Source organism: Plectrocnemia conspersa, unplaced genomic scaffold (genome assembly GCF_051122295.1).
Source record: "Plectrocnemia conspersa isolate PC_06_02 unplaced genomic scaffold, ASM5112229v1 ptg000006l, whole genome shotgun sequence".
Taxonomy (NCBI): Eukaryota; Metazoa; Arthropoda; class Insecta; order Trichoptera; family Polycentropodidae; genus Plectrocnemia; species Plectrocnemia conspersa.
Genome location: NW_028277170.1, coordinates 22006213 through 22022968, shown reverse-complemented (window position 1 = coordinate 22022968; position 16756 = coordinate 22006213). Strand labels below are relative to the sequence as shown.

At 31.0% G+C, this 16756-nt stretch overlaps 1 long non-coding RNA gene across 1 annotated transcript; it reads left to right on the top strand.

Moving 5' to 3' along the window:
• LOC148234524 (uncharacterized) lies at nucleotides 1-1354 on the top strand. The gene is made up of 3 exons (XR_015810108.1): nucleotides 1-943; nucleotides 1063-1119; nucleotides 1223-1354. It is a non-coding gene; the product is annotated as an uncharacterized LOC148234524 (long non-coding RNA).
• The last annotated feature ends 15402 nt before the right edge of the window (nucleotides 1355-16756 follow it).

Below are 16756 nucleotides of genomic sequence, written 5' to 3'. Positions count from 1 at the left end.
GACACTCAAGTCTCACATTCAGAAACATCTCAGGGGATCCTCGATGTCGATTAGTTCGGCAATAATCGACAAAGCTTATTGTAATGTGTTGTGTATATTGTACGATTTCTACCTCCATTTAGTTCCGTAAAACTATCGACGAATTTACTATGGAATAGTCTTGTGCTTAGTTTCGTCAGTTGAGGATTTGAACTTTACTTTTTTTAAGTCTTATGCTTAGAATGCGCCGTTGGGAGGTGACGTTTGAATAAATAAATATTTTATTATTGTAAAATAAATAAACGGCAACCTCCCAATCGGCGATCATCATTGATTATAATATAGTACTTATAATAAAATATGTATATTTTGCAAAATATACGTCTAATAGCAATGTCTGAGCAATAAAACATTGTTGAACAATTGTTTATGTTTTTAAGGTTTGTTCATTGAATAAGGGCGTGAGGTGATGACACTTGTGTATGTAATTATTGATTTGTATGACATGAAATTGTTAATCTTTCAGAATGTGACTATACGAATGAATATATTATGTATATATATATTTATGTATTACTAATTAATATTTGATACAAAGAATTGACACATAGTGCCAGATTTGATTTAATAATTAAAAAAAATATTTATATGCAATTTAAAAAGTGTGTTGATCTAATAGATTACAATGTTACAAAAATTTGTTACAAGTCTTCTTTCCGTAGAAATACGACGCTGCGTATCGCCGCCGGTCGCTGACTAAATCCGACGGAGACGATTATTATGAAATATATCATTGACAACAATCGCTCGCTTTAATTGCATATCATATGTATATATATATCCTTCTTATCCTTTATTTCTATTTGCTCGAATAAGCGTTAAACTTGTTGTTTTGATAACAATTCGAGGCTGTGCTCAGATGCCCATATCGAACCTGTCGTGAAAGCGTCATAATCGACTTTAGGTACGTGGTTTATCAAGCGTATTGTATAATGAAAATGTTTGCTATGCGTCGAATATTGATTATTGCCGATCATCAATATAAATCAACCGAAATGTGATTTGAGATATTTTTGTATTTAGGATTTGATGCGACAGAGCAGTGCATCCTTCGACGATTCCACGTGAGATACGCAAGAGGTATTATAAGATACAAATATATTTAATATTTTATTTTATGTATGTATTATATATATATTATATATAATACATATGTATATAAAATACGGTTTTTATTTTTTAGAAACGTGAAATTTTTGCCGTATAAAGAACTAATCTGTGATTTAATTCATAATTATATATAAGCTCATTTATGTTGCCATATAGAAAAATATTTTATGTTTTATTAAATTTATTTTAAAAAGTTGAAAACGCAGTATTTTTTTATTTATGTATAATACATATTGTTATAAAGCCTGACTGGTCGATCACGATCGACCAGTCGGGCCCCGAAGCTATTTCAATGAGATAGATTGTATCTCGTGCTAAAATGTTTGTTTAAACAAAATAAAATGTGGGATTGAATCGTCAATTAAAGGATTTATTAACCACATTTCTATGAAGCAACATTATATATGTATATATATATATATCTGGCGCTTCCGCTACCAGGGTAGACCGCTATCAATAATCTCAGTGGCAAGCAGTAAAAGTCTAGCCATCTCTGTTATAAAGAGTCAATTTTTGGTCAAAATAAAAATATAGGACGATTCTGTGAATTAATAACATAAATATTTTATAAAATATTTCGCTCGCATCAAAATTGTTACGCATTGATCAGAACATAGAACACCACATGAATATCTCAACAAATATTCAGAGCGGCAGCGGAGAGCATGCTTAACTTGTGTTGATAACTGAAAATTTTGCGAGCCCAACAAAAGAAATTGTCCCTAAAACATCTTGATAATGAACTGCCGACATGCAAATGCCAGATTGACCAGTTGCAACAATCTTCAGTGTTAAGCAATAACAACACTACCAATAACATTGCCAACTAAAAAATGGTCTTGACCATCTGTTGAAATAATTCTTACCATCTAATATCTATTCTGACTGCTTATATTCTGTCCTTTTAATATAAATTCTAACCGCAAAAATACAAGCCGTTTTAAAGAGTAGTATCATAAACTCTATATCCTAAAAACTCAATAAAAAAACAACACATTTTAGAAGCATAAGGACCTTTAAAAAGCAGCTCTAAAAAATTGGGTGTAATATAATATTATTTCTTATAAGATTAACTGTTTATTTATCAATTACAGAGAAGTAAAATCTATTTACTTTAATTAATCATAAGTGACGTTAGCTTAAAATTCGCGCAAATACAGTGTTGCCATATAAGAAAATTATACACACGAATTGCATTACTGAATTATATTTAATTTAATATAGTATCGATTCACATTATTTTATAGATTCAATTTTATACAAAAATCTGGATGCATTGGAATTAAAAAAATATTTGGTTGTAAATAGTTAATTATTAAATATATGCATTTCTAATATTTGGCCATAACAATGTAAATATCGAGCAGTGTAATTATTGACATTTCTCGAACATGCAATTGACCTTTTTCGGAATCTGGACGGATGACCGACAAGGCGAGAGGTAGACATGACTGTTTAGATGACAGAACAAATGATCAAATGGCCGACTTGACAAAAGCTCGACATGACGGACGAATTGAAGAAAAGTAAAAGCCCGACAGACAAAAAAGCAAATTCATGCAGTAACACAATAACCGATCCAACTCAGGTAAACATATTTATTAATTATTGCTGAGCATTTGCATTGGACGTAAATTTATCTAAGTCGGTTAAATTTACTTGACATTAGGGTGACCAGATTTTTCGGGTTTTGTCTCGATTTTTCGTTTTCCACAAATTGTATTTTCGGGACTCGAGTTTCAAATACTGTAATATTATTTGTCGTCCATTTGAGCATCGTAACCTTCCATACAGGTTACCCCAATGCGTCACGAAGGTCTAAACAATAATTGTATTATTTCAATACACGAAAATAATCATAATTAAAATAATGTATATATGAAGAAGCAAACAAAAAAAATCATAAAATATCAAAATTAAATGATACGAACTGGAGCAGCGCTTTGTAGCTGACATTAAACAGGTCAATGTGAGAGCTAGGTGGCCACAGCCATAGACGAGTCGGAAAGTGCGGACGTCCTAGCCCCAACGACCATCAAAAGAGGTCGCTATCGTGACTCTCGAAGACGTTCTGGAACCTAAAACTTAGGCTTAGCGATATACAACCTTCTGCGAGAACTCAGCGAATCGTATCCCAACGCTCCTAAAAGAAAGGCGCTGGGATATAACAACGGATATAACCCTATATCTTTTCATAAATTTTCACGAAAAACATCTCACGTTGCACTATATGTGTGGCAAGTTGCATTGTCTTGTTGAAACCACATGTCTTCCACATCATTCTCTTCGATTTCGTGCCAAAAATAATTGGTTATCATACGCATATAGCGCTCGCCATTGACATCTACAGTCGGACCTACATCGTTTTCGAAAAAGTAAGGCACAATGATACCGCCTGACCACAATGCGTACCTTTTGGACATGTAATGTTCTCTCATGAATCACATGAAGATTTTCCTTGCCCCATATGCGGCAATCATACACAGGGTTGTCTGAATTATATATCGTAAATTTTAATACCAAAACAAAGATCTGGCTTAACGATCATACTGAATTATATATCGCAAATTTTAATACCAAAACAAAGATCCAAAAGCTTAGCGATCATACACGAGTAGGAATTGCAATAATACCGGGATTTTCAATACCGGTATTAGCGAGAGAAAATCAGTCAATTCCAGTATTGACATTGTAATTAATATTTTATAATCATTTAATGGCACCTGAATGCTTTATTTTTAAGTTTATGCTATAATATATTATTAAATGTTGATACATGTTTGCGAATTTTGCGAAAAAATCTAAGGATTCATGAGTCGGAACATTTTATTTGAAGAGATTTAATGAAAACATAGTTACTAATTAATTATTGTCTTCATATTTTTTTGAAATATAATAAACAAGCATTATCTGTTTGTCTGTTTATGCGTATTTAGTGTTTCAAATAACAAGCAGCTTTCAAACATGCAGGTAATTCTAAAAATACGCTGATCCTTTATTGTGTTGTCTACGAATACCAATAAAATCAATACGACTACTGTATATAAAAACCTTTTTGTCCCATTTATGTCTTCACGTTCATACATTTACTATATTGTAGGGAAAAATATTTTTGAAAATACGAGCGGAAAATCTTTCTTCTTTTGTAGCAATAAGTCTAAAAAATCATCGTCTTTGAACGAACGCTTTTGGATACAACCTATTATTTATACCAGGGTCAAAGCACCACTCGGCAATTTATTAAAATGAAATATATTGCTATATTACACATTATTTTTGATCTGTTACGATTTTCCGAAAGAACTTTATGAGGAAAGAGTGCGTAGAAAATTGTAAATCTGTTTGTTTAAATTGCTATGTATATTTTTCTAAAAACAGATTTATGTGATTAATTTATCAATGATGATCCAACTTTTAAAGAACACATAATCTTAAGAATAAACCTATTTCCAACTTTTTTCAGTATATTGCAAATTGTTAGCTCAGTAGGACGATGAAATTTTCCATAATCTTAACGTAAATTTCGACACACAGTTCGTACAGAATTGTTATTTCTGTAGAACAATTGAGCAATTTAAACGCGTTGAGCGGTGGTTAAGCGATCCATTTCGTAAATGTGTTATTGCAAACTAACATTTGACACTTTGAACACGCGTGATTATTTACAGCTATCTGATTTACAGTGCTGCTAACATAGGAAACTCGAATTGAATCATACTTATAATTTTATTTTGGTTATTTCACATTTATTTTAGGATATCTCAATAATTTTTATTTTTGAAAGGTACTATTTAGCTTGCTATCGTTTTTATAAAATAAAATGTACGGATTTAAGATTTTTTTTGGTACTACCGGTATTTAATTTTGTATCCCAGTTCGTTCGAACTCGGGTAATTTATTTATAGTAATTTAGTTTACCTAGATACATACGATTTTTGTCCCGATTTTTGCTTGAATCGTTCTGGTCACCCTAGTGTACAGCAACCTTATTCTAAAATAACGATTACCTCAAATCGTCTAGATAATCGAGGCTCGATGTCTAGTCGATTTTTGAATTATTCCATGTAGTATTGTCGACAAAAATATTTTGATAACTATATATAAAAAGTTTTGCTTATAAATATGTTTATCGTTGAGATATACATATGTAGTTACACATGTTTAGAACGACTGCATTGATACGCGTCTGTATTATGCTTGCTGCACTAATACTAAGGGGTGAAACGCGCTTCTCTCGGGATTGGATGCTTTCGGTCAAGGGTTCCCAACTGGTCCTAATAATTACGTCTGTGAATTTGGAAAATAACAATAATTTCTTTAAGTTTACAACCATATATGAAAAATAAATTCTGGACGCAGGACAAATTGGTTTTGCTAGATTCGTGCTTATCTGTTAATGAAGCAGTTTAATGGTTTTAATGGCCCTGTTGTTTATTGTTTGATAACAATTTTTAGACAATTTTGCTAGTTTTTGCAAATATTTGAAATATTTGAAGGGCTATTTAAAAAAGTTTCATAAATATCTGATTTAAACTGCAGAAATTATCATGTTTTTGAGAACCGTTATAATTTAAATAAACGATAAAAACATTCAATTTAATTTTTATTAAAAAAAATGAATGCTACAAAAATTTACAAAATATACAACAAAACATTTTTATAGTAGACTCCCCGATAACACGGTATGTAGAGAGCGTGTACTTGGTCATTAAATTTTTTTAATTATTATTAAGTTTAGCTAGAAACACTAATTTTAATTATACACTGCTTGATTCTAACAGATCTGAAATTTGTTTATATTTAGAGCACAGTATACTAATATTTATTTTTTAAATGATATGCCGAGAAACACTCCCCGATGTGCAAAGATCATATAAAATTGATTGATCATTTAAAATTTTTAATTTTTTTTCAATTTTTAAATTTTTAAATTAAATTTTTTTTTAAAATTTTTGAATTTATTTTTTATTTTTAGCAGAACATATAGAATTGGTTTCGTTAATGTTTTGCAATGTTTAGCAAAAAATCGTAAAATTTGAATTTAATGCTGGGATTTGAAACTTTATATACCGTAAACGCATTAAAAACGCTCGATTATATATTGAGATTTTTTATAACAATATTACGAATAAACCGAATTTGACCAATAGGAGAGCGCAAAAAAACAATTCACCTCAGAAGGCAAAAATCCACGTCAAAAGCAATAAAATCATGCCGTCGCCATTGCAGTGGGAATGCTCGTTACCGAGCGTTTGAATAGCTATCCTATTTTTAAAACATAATATTGAATTGCAGCCAAACTATGGAGCAATATGTGAAATGTGATATCTGTCTGTACTTATTCTTCCGCTTATGAGAGATGAGTTCGCTTAGATTAATAGTTAATAGACGTTTCGCAACTGTCAATTTGAGATCGACAGTCTGTCGATAATACAATCTATAAAAACATTAAATTTATATAATTAGTGCTGTTGTTGATTTTTCGTTATTTCTTTGCTTCTTTCTTAGGTTTCGATTTGAATTTTTAGATCAATGCCTAAATTTACTGCTACTAATTTACATCCGTTGATTATTTCATCTCATGTCTAAAAATTTTTAAACATTCAAAAAGCAATAAAAGCAATAAATTTAACATAAACGGAGCCGCGTCATAAACTACAATCTGTCCCTTTGAGTATTAATGTTTATTGTGAAAGTACTACCTAGAAATTGTGTGCTTTTGAAGGCAATGTTCCAACCCTTTTATTTATTGTATATACTGAAGGAACTTATACTTGAAATACAGCAATACATACATCTCAAACAACTGTAGTTTAGTTCAGATTCAATATTTGAGATCGGTTTTTACTTCTTTTATAAATAAAATCTTGCTATGATTTTTCCAGAGTCTGTATATTTACATACATATTACCTTTTAATGCGAGAAATAAAAATATTAGACAATAAATTATTTTAATTTTAATTTTAAACAAAGAGGCAGATGCAGATACAGATTTATTTATTGCACAAAAGAAAAATTGGTACTCTCGCTTTATAAATAAAATTCCGTATAAAACGAAACGCTTGGTGCACATGACACCGCGCAATTGAGTATATTTGCACGATTGGTATTTCCTGATTCCAATCTAAAAGAAGAATAACTGAAAATAATTCCTGTGAAAGGAACAAACAAAGCAGTAGATATTTACAACGGTTTTAAACGCATCAAAATCTATGAAAATTACCTATACAAAAACTCGTTAAAATTACGACAGATGTTCCATGTTTGATGGCCGACAGCGAAAATGAGTTTCTTACATTGTGCATGCAAAATAATAATTTCGCAAATTTTATTTTATGTCACTGTATAATCCACCGACAAGTCTTATGCGCAACATTATTGAATTTGGATGATGTTATGAAAGTTACAATTAAAATAACAGGTCTGCAAAAAAATTGTTTCAGTTTTATTAACTGACATATATTTTTTTATTAGAACCATCTTATTTTAAATAAAGTGGTTCTTGTTATATTTCCAAAGTTATTGTCTAAAATAATAACATTTTTAATTGATAGAAATAAATAATTAGCTCCCAACATTAAAAAGGTTGGGAATTCTTGCTTTAAGTGTTAAAGGTGCACAGATCCGCGATAATTATTTGTTCATATTGTGATAGTTTTAGATGCAAGTAGAATTTATCATTCACTTGACAATAAAAATAACCCTTAGTATTCACATAACTTCGGTTTGCATTATATTGTGTAACTAATCAGCGCTCTCGTTAAATTCCCGCAAATTAACTAACAAAGTTTATTTGAATAATATTAAAGTTTTGATATAATAATTTGAGCTTAACTATTTGAATATCGAATAGTAAACGATTAAATATTTAATGTAGGTCCATACGCTCATATTTAAAAAATAATGGAGTTACGGCAAAAGAGCGCGGACAAAATTACGCAAGATAAAACGGCGCAACGACAAAACAGCGCAACGCATATAAATATAAAAAAATAAAAACACGAATTTTTGCAGTTTATTTAATTTTATTTTTATTGGGTTCAATCGATTTCTTTATTTATGCGTTGCGTCTTTTTATCTTGCGCTATTTTGTCGCCGCGCCTTTTTGTTACGGTGCCAAAAATGTCTCATACTTATTGAATCAGTACGATGTTTAATTTTAATTATTCCTGCTATGGAAAAGACTACAAATCAAATGAAAAAAGACTATCATAATATATTACTTATGACAGATATACCATTATTTGTATTGATTTTGAAAAAATGAAAAGTTTTATTTATTTATTTATTATTTATTTATTAAAATTATAACCATCGTGACCTAACAGGCAAACCTAATGCGTCACGATAGTCAAAAGTACTAATACATCATAATACAAACAAATATAAACAAGACAAAACAACAGACACAAATCACCTCAACAGGTGTGCATTGTCCCATACGAACTGAACCAAAACTCCATATGTGCAAGAGAAAATGTCAATATTACTATGGACAGAATTGAGCAGATAAATAGCCTTGGCCAGAGAAGAGTTGGCAAGTGCTCCAGTTCTACACTTAACAGGCAAGAATAGTGGACGCGACCGAGAACTATAACCACCTTCAGGAGCCCACATTTGAAGCTGCTCGAGCACTGAAGGATTGTCTACGATGCCCTTGAGCAATTTCCAGAAGTGTTTAATTACATAAACACTTCTGCGAGTCGACAAAGAAACGTATCCAAGGGCTCCCAAAATAAAAGCACTGGGAAACAAGAACGGATAATACCCGTATTCCTTCAAGTATAAATATCGAAGAAATTTACGTTGTACTTTTTCCAGCTTCAATTCATTACATTGATTCATTACGCCTGGGATCCAAATGATGGAGCTAGTTTCTAGTATGCTGCGGACTAGAGTATCATAAAGAGTGCGCAATACTAAAGTATTCCTGAAGTAACGCGCATTTTTTCAAGATAAAACCGAGCATTTTTAAGGATTTGCTATGAGTCTCTGCAATGTGCTGGTTAAATTTCCAACGTTCTTCGAAAGTCACTCCTAAATCCTTAGTTGAAGAAAACATTTCCAGAAAATATCCGCCTAGATGGTATGAATATTTTGCCGGGGTTAACGACCTTGAAAATGAAATTGTGTGACATTTCTTTACACTGAAAGGCAATTGGTTATAGCAAGCCCATTTCCATATAGAGTTGAGATCCTCCTGTAGGTCGAGGGAATCAGAAATCGAATGCATTTTCTTGTAAATTTTCAAGTCATCTGCATATAATAAAAAATCTGAATGCTCTATTGCTGTTTCTATGTCATTAATGAACAATAAAAACAGCAATGGACCCAAATTGGATCCTTGAGGTACTCCAGTAGGGGTCTTATATCGTTCTGAAAAGGAGTTATTATATTTGACGAATTGATATCTATTGGTCAAGTAATTTGAGAATAAATTTATGAGATCTTCAGAAAGCCCGAAATTAGATAACTTTTTTACAAGTAAAGCATGGTTAACTTTATCAAATGCTTTTTCAAAATCTGTGTATACGACGTCCACTTGTACACCAGAGTCCAATGATTTTGAAACATAGTTAGACAAAACCATTAGATTAGTGACAGTGGATCGAGATTTACGGAAACCATGTTGTTGGTCGAGAAGCATACACCTGCAATGATTAAAAATGTATTTATGCAAAACAATTTCAAATAATTTTGCAGGTGATGAGATCAAAGCTATTGGCCTGTAATTGTCAATCTGAGATTTGGGACCCTTTTTATGAATCGTAGTGACTTTTGAACATTTCCACAATTCTGGAAAACAAGAGGATCTCAAAATTAAATTAAATATAAAATTTAGAGGCTGTAAAATATCAGACGTGTTCGTGTTCGTGTTCGTTTCCAGATTTTATGTATGACATGTTTCTTTCTAAGATAATTTCTTATACTAGCCATTGAGAAAATCCACAGCCGCACAATATTAGCTCGGAAATATGAATCAATTTTAGAATTGCGGCAATTACAAAGTGTTTTTTTCTCTCTTGCAAATTCTCATACCCAATCATTTAAGATGGCATAGCTAAACATTATGTTAGTCAAACTCCTGCTCCTTTCCCAAATAACCTTACGGTTAATCCTCGGCTTCAAGAATCAAAACTATTCTAACTTTAGCGTTCAGTTGAACTATCTTCCATACGATTTCTTGACACGCATACATAGACGATAATTCGCCAATACAATTACATTAAAAAATATATTTTTAATATTTATTAATAATATATTTTTATATAGTGTTTTCACTATATACACAAATAAGATATCTCTACAAGAGGAGGTACGGCTCGTATCTGTATTTTTATTAGGAGCACTGAGATACAATCTGAGATACAATTCATTGCATTTTCAGCGTAGCATCTACTCATTGAAGCATTTTTTAAAGTTGCTAAGGGGCGGTGTCGACAGTCTGTCAATGCTTTAGAGAGTCGCGATCGCGTACCTTATTCTTGTACGAGCCATTCTGCTTCTAAATGAGCTTGCCAAACACACGGATGTTTTCTGCGATAGCGCTGGAAAAATTGATGCGGAATGATGCACACCTATTATAGATGTGTACTATAACGGTATTTTATCAATTATATAAAATCTATCATAAAAGTCATGATGGTCAGATTTTTAATAATAAAAAAAAATTGTAAGGGCGCTGAATGTCATCGTCCGGAAGGGTTCGTCTAATATTAATATACATAGGATAAAAGTTAAAATTTTGCATCTTGTATATCATACGAAAAATGTTCAGATTAGACACAAAAAAATATATTGACGAAGAAAATAACCCGGTACTCGTTCGAGATTACTTTTAAGTTTTTTTTAAAAGAGGCGGGTCCCCAGTTCCGCTTCTAACGGGCTTGGAAGCCTTAGCCGTTACCTTTTTCAGATAATAAGCTACCTACTATGTAACGTAGTATTTATAAAGTAAGCTTAATAGGGAATATATTACTACGTAGTGGTTTCCCAATTGCCTTCAGTGAGGATAAAAATGAACAATGGATTTTAAAAATATTTTGATTGAAACTTTATATGCATATGAATACTATAATCTATTTAGCGATAATGCCAATAATGCTAGTATTTTAATTTAAAAATATGAAGCCCACTTAATGACAAAGATACATAACTTAATCTCGATCCGAGAGATTAGGAAAAAATTGGAAACTTAATTTAAGGTGAACGATCAGAATTTTTATTTAGATCTTCCAGATACGATAGAAATGTGGAGCATCGAATTAGATTATTAAATGTGACTTAAATTACAAATCTAAAATAAAGGTGACACTGTATCAGTTGAAAGCTTTCAATAAAAACACAATAATATTGTTTTTATTTTTTAGATATCATTAGCCACTAGACTTTACAGAGAGTTACATATTTACATATAATACATACATATTTATTTTTATATTTTATTAGAAATTTACGCTTCATACACATCAGCTCATATTCAAACATACATACATACACACACAAACTATAACAAACCTATTCATATTACAGATGCGCTTGAAATGTATTGTATAATAAAACGTGGCGACTGTTTGCCATATGAGATAATAACTTTTATTACAATCAAAATTTGAACTGCTTTCAAACATTAATAATAATTCTCTGTTCTGTGGTTCAACCAAACTTGCACCAAGCGAAGTAACGCTGAATCGATCTTGATAATTTTCATAAAACTGAGAAAGCAGTCATCCGAATCCCTAAGAGTTCAACTCGATCATCGATACGATTTGGAGACTACGTGACGTAGTACTATATCGAGAACAGACACTTTAAATGCATTTATAAATATTAAAAAAATCAATAGCTATGCGATAACTGTCGTTAACGGGCGTGTAAACTGTGTTTCGTTACATTTTTTCGAATAAGTGTTTTCGTTCATCTTTTTTATAATAATATCCATTTTAATGTTTAATAATAAATATTTAACCATTTCAATTGATTTTAAACTACAATAGTGCTTAATTTTGTTTTCAGTCATAATTTTAAAATAATTCATTCATTCCTATATATTAAATTATTGTGTATTATAAAGTGATTTTAAATATTATCTAACCATTGCTATATATATTACAAAATATATTCTGATGATGATTTCATTACATTCTTTAAGGGATGACTCAAGAATTTTTTGTTTAAAATCAGGAACGTCGTTTTAGCTTTTTCCAGGAAGAGGGGGAGGAGTGGAAAAGTTGGTCAGTCAGTTGTATTTTTCTTAATATTTTTATTTAAATTTTTATCCAAATGCGGTGACATAATTCTTTGAAAAGCAAACCTTCGTATAACTAGAATACAATATAATGACAATGGCTTTCAGCCCCTCGTTAACTGTTTTAGGGTCAACCCCTGGCCACTTATAGTCGAAACAAAATCTCATTCCACCCAGCTAGGGTTCCCAACCAAATATTAGATTATTCGATATTCGAATAATTGAATATTCGTTAAGTATTCATTTATATTAACTCGAATGAAATTTGAAAAATATCTTAGAATGAAACAATGTGTATACTTGAGCAACATAGTCGTTTTCTCTCTCAATATACCCGAGTGACGCTCCAAAACATGATCTTTTATAAACCTTTATTTAGTTATAAAATGCTAGACAATGGGATGCTTCTTCTCAACAAAAAAAAATTGCGAATAAAATTTTTATCGCCACTACTATGACCGAAATTCGCAGAATTAGTTCGTTGAACGAAACAAAATGTTGTAAAGACCCACTATTAATTATCGTTTAATACTTTTTTCAAAAACAGGCGTGTATCTACATTTTTTGTGAAGTTCGTATTACATATTTATATTTGTTTGATTTTATTTTAGTTCAATAATTTAATTTGTAGTGATTTAATTTATATGGCAATCCGCACAGAAAAAACGTTGTTACAGATCCGATTTATGTATTTAAAATGTTTCATCAATTTAGTTTAATTAGTACAATCGCAGCTGATCTTAATTCTGGTGATTTGAAATTGGTAAAACCTGAGAAAAAAATTACGAATCTATTTTTTATTCAATATTCTGATAGTTAGAACTACGAATAATTGAGAACCCTACACATAACCCTTTTGTTAATTAGTTATTCGATACATATGTTTTTATTTTATTAATGAATTTTAATATCAATGTAAAAATTATTTTACTATAATTAATTTTAATTATTTTACTATAGCTTTAAATTCAGATTTTATTAGACTGATATATTTTAACTATAAATGATTTAAAATGGTTGACTTCATGTAATTATGTTGTTAAATCAAACCGGTGATTCAAATAATATCATACAATAATATAGAATACATTTCCAGCCAAACGTTACTGATGCATGAGATTGTTTCGTAAATAATCTTTATCAAATCCGTATTCTGTTCAACAGTCTATCAACGTCTTAAAAATATTTTCCGCTGTTGTTGACAATAATTCTTTTACTGCACATTATTTATTTTAAATTGTAAAATAAAAATTGAAAAGATTTAAAATTTTTATGACACGACACGATTCAACATAATAACTGTATATTTTATTTGTTAATGAGGCCTGAATTTATTTAGTCAGTATCTATATATACAAATTAGTTCAATACCTGTACTGCCGACTTGACTATTTCGGTAATTTTTAACCTATAAAAATGTTAGCTATGGCATTGTCCCTTAAGCTGACTGGGTGTATAAAACTAGTGTCAAACGAATAACTTCCGCTCTAGCCTCGCTCCCGACAGCATCGTCAAGAACTTAAATCGAGCTCTCCAGCTTGGACTCGCTGAGCAGCCGCTTCCCTCTTCACGTCAACTCTGATCCAGCTCGACGTCCGGAATCTAGAATTCGACTGGATCATTTGGACGCAAAGAGGTATATTAACATTACGTGAACGTGACAACTTGTTGTACATATAATATAAATAATGAACTAAACACTTTGTCTTTTATAAAAAATAACAACCCTGATACATCAAAGATGATTTTAGTATTGTAGTTATAAAAGTAACTAGTTATAATCTCCGAGACATGATAAAAATTAAAAACGTTATAGGTGCAAGTTTGATTCGAATATATAACTGTAAATTTAATGAGCGATTTTAATTTATCTATGAGCGTTGGCTTGTGTTAATAATAATTTTAGTGACAAATTAGATTTAATTAATACAAATGTAAATAATTGCATAGTAATTAAGGGCGAATTCACAGTACTGCTGGACGATAATTATCACCCGACGCTAATGATAAGTTAAATGTAAATTAAAATAGCATAATTACGAATGAGGAGGAATGCGTGAGCGATCGGAATGTATGCGGATGGTCGTTTGGAAATTGTGTAGATTTTTATTTATTGATTATTTAATTTCAGGTATGGACTGTATTATTTAATTATTGTTTTCGACTATCGTGACGCATTGGGTTGGATTACCTGTTAGGTTGCGATGGTCTTAATTTAATTGAAATACATAAATAAACTCATTCAGTAAAAATAAATTTGCTTGAAATCAGTGTGTGATTTTACATATATTGTTAATCTATCTTTGTGGCTATAATCTTGTCGTACCGTGAAATTATGGATCTGCCTTATATACGTTGTATATATATATAATACATATAGATATAAATATAATATTATATAATTTATTGAATGTGACGATCGCGTTTAGGGATGATCAGTCATGCGAGGCACCGGGTGGTACCGGGTCGCATGATTGCCACAAGAAGCAGCGTTTCCGGCTCAAAACTTCTTAGCTTTCAAGGAGATTTCACAACCACCCTATAGTCGGTAGTCCAAGTAGTCTTCCATCCCTCGGTTAGTAGTGGTTCTGTCGTCAGCAGGGATCGTAGTGAGCTAATTGCAGAATTTAACGGCAAGTTGAACTCATTTTTTTAACGTTCTCAATCTAAAACAGTATTGCCAATATATCATACTAATTTATGTTTGTTATCGATCAGAGTTATTATTTTAAATATGACTTATACACCTATTTCTAAAATTATAGAATTTGGATCTCTTCTTTTCTCTGTATAAGCTCATTAATATGTACTATACTTCAATATCAGGCTGAAAATTGCCTGTAGAGGATTGATCAAAGTGTATTCAAACCGAATTTTGATCAATAGGAGAGCGCAAAAAATAATTATCACTTCTCAGAAGTCAAAAATTCACGTCAAAAGCAGTAAAATCGCGTCGGCATCGTCGCAATGCGACGATGCCGACGCGATTTTACTGCTTTTGACGTGAATTTTTGACTTCTGAGAAGTGATAATTATTTTTTGCGCTCTCCTATTGATCAAAATTTGGTTTAGATATGCTTTATATCTTTTGGTCAAGTAATTTGAGAATTTCCGTAATTATATAATTATATGATTAACTTTATCGAACGCTTTTTCAAATTTTCTGCGATGGCGCCGACACGATTTTATTGCTTTTGACGTGGATTTTTGACTTCTAAGAAAGGATAGTTGTTTTTTGCGCTTTTCTATTGGGCAAATTAAGATTTAGATGTGCCACATTCGATTCTCATGTACTGTAAGTCGTAACATTGTTATAAATAGTCAACACTGGATAACCGAGCGTTTCCACTTCGACGGCAAGATATTGGTTTTGACGTGGATTTTTGACTTCTGAGAAAAGATAATTGTTTTTTACGCAAAATTCGGTTTAGATATGCCTCATTCCATTCTCAATAATTGAAAGTAGTAATATTATTACAAAATTTGTTAATATGAACGCTACATAACTGAGCCTTTCCACTGTGACGGCACGATTTTATTGCTTTTGTCATGGATTTTTTAATTGTTTTTTGCGCTTTTCTATTTGTAAAAATTCGGTTTAGATGTGCCTTATTCAATTCTCACTTATTGTAAGTGGTAATATTGTTATAAAAATCGAAATATTAATGCTACATAATCGAGCGTTTCCACTGCGACGGCGACGGCACGATTTTATTGCTTTTGGCGTAGATTCTAATTATTTTTGAATTTGGCCAGAAAAATGCATTTCATGAAAGGAATATATTACATTTTTTTTATATTTATAATTTTTGCCTTTATTCCTGAAAAGATCTGAAATGACGTCCTTGGGTGTAGAATGCTTCCTCCACGGCAAATATAAATATTATATAACTTAGTATATTCCAAACGATGCCAGTGAATGAAAGTGCGGAAATGTTCAAACTGTGATAAAAAATCTGTGCGTAAACTATATAAAAATACTAAAATTACACCCAAATAAAATAGTTGAGGAAGTAATATATTTTAATAAATGCAAAAAAACGTATACTCAAGCATGTAAATATATTGTAACAAACTACTAGCTGACGAAAAAAATAACATATATTTTAGATATATGTATATTATCTTATATATATAAATAAAAGGCAATGTTCGTCTGTGTGTACTCTATATACTCAAAAACTACTGGATTGATTTCGCTGCGAATTTTACAGTTTGTTCATATTATTGCTTTGATTGTTTAGAAAGTTGTTTGATTGAAATCCAATAGGTAACACTAATGTTTTTATAGTATTGTCAAGCGTCATATGATGTCACATCATTGCCGTCGTATTTTTCTTTCCATAAATTAAATTTTA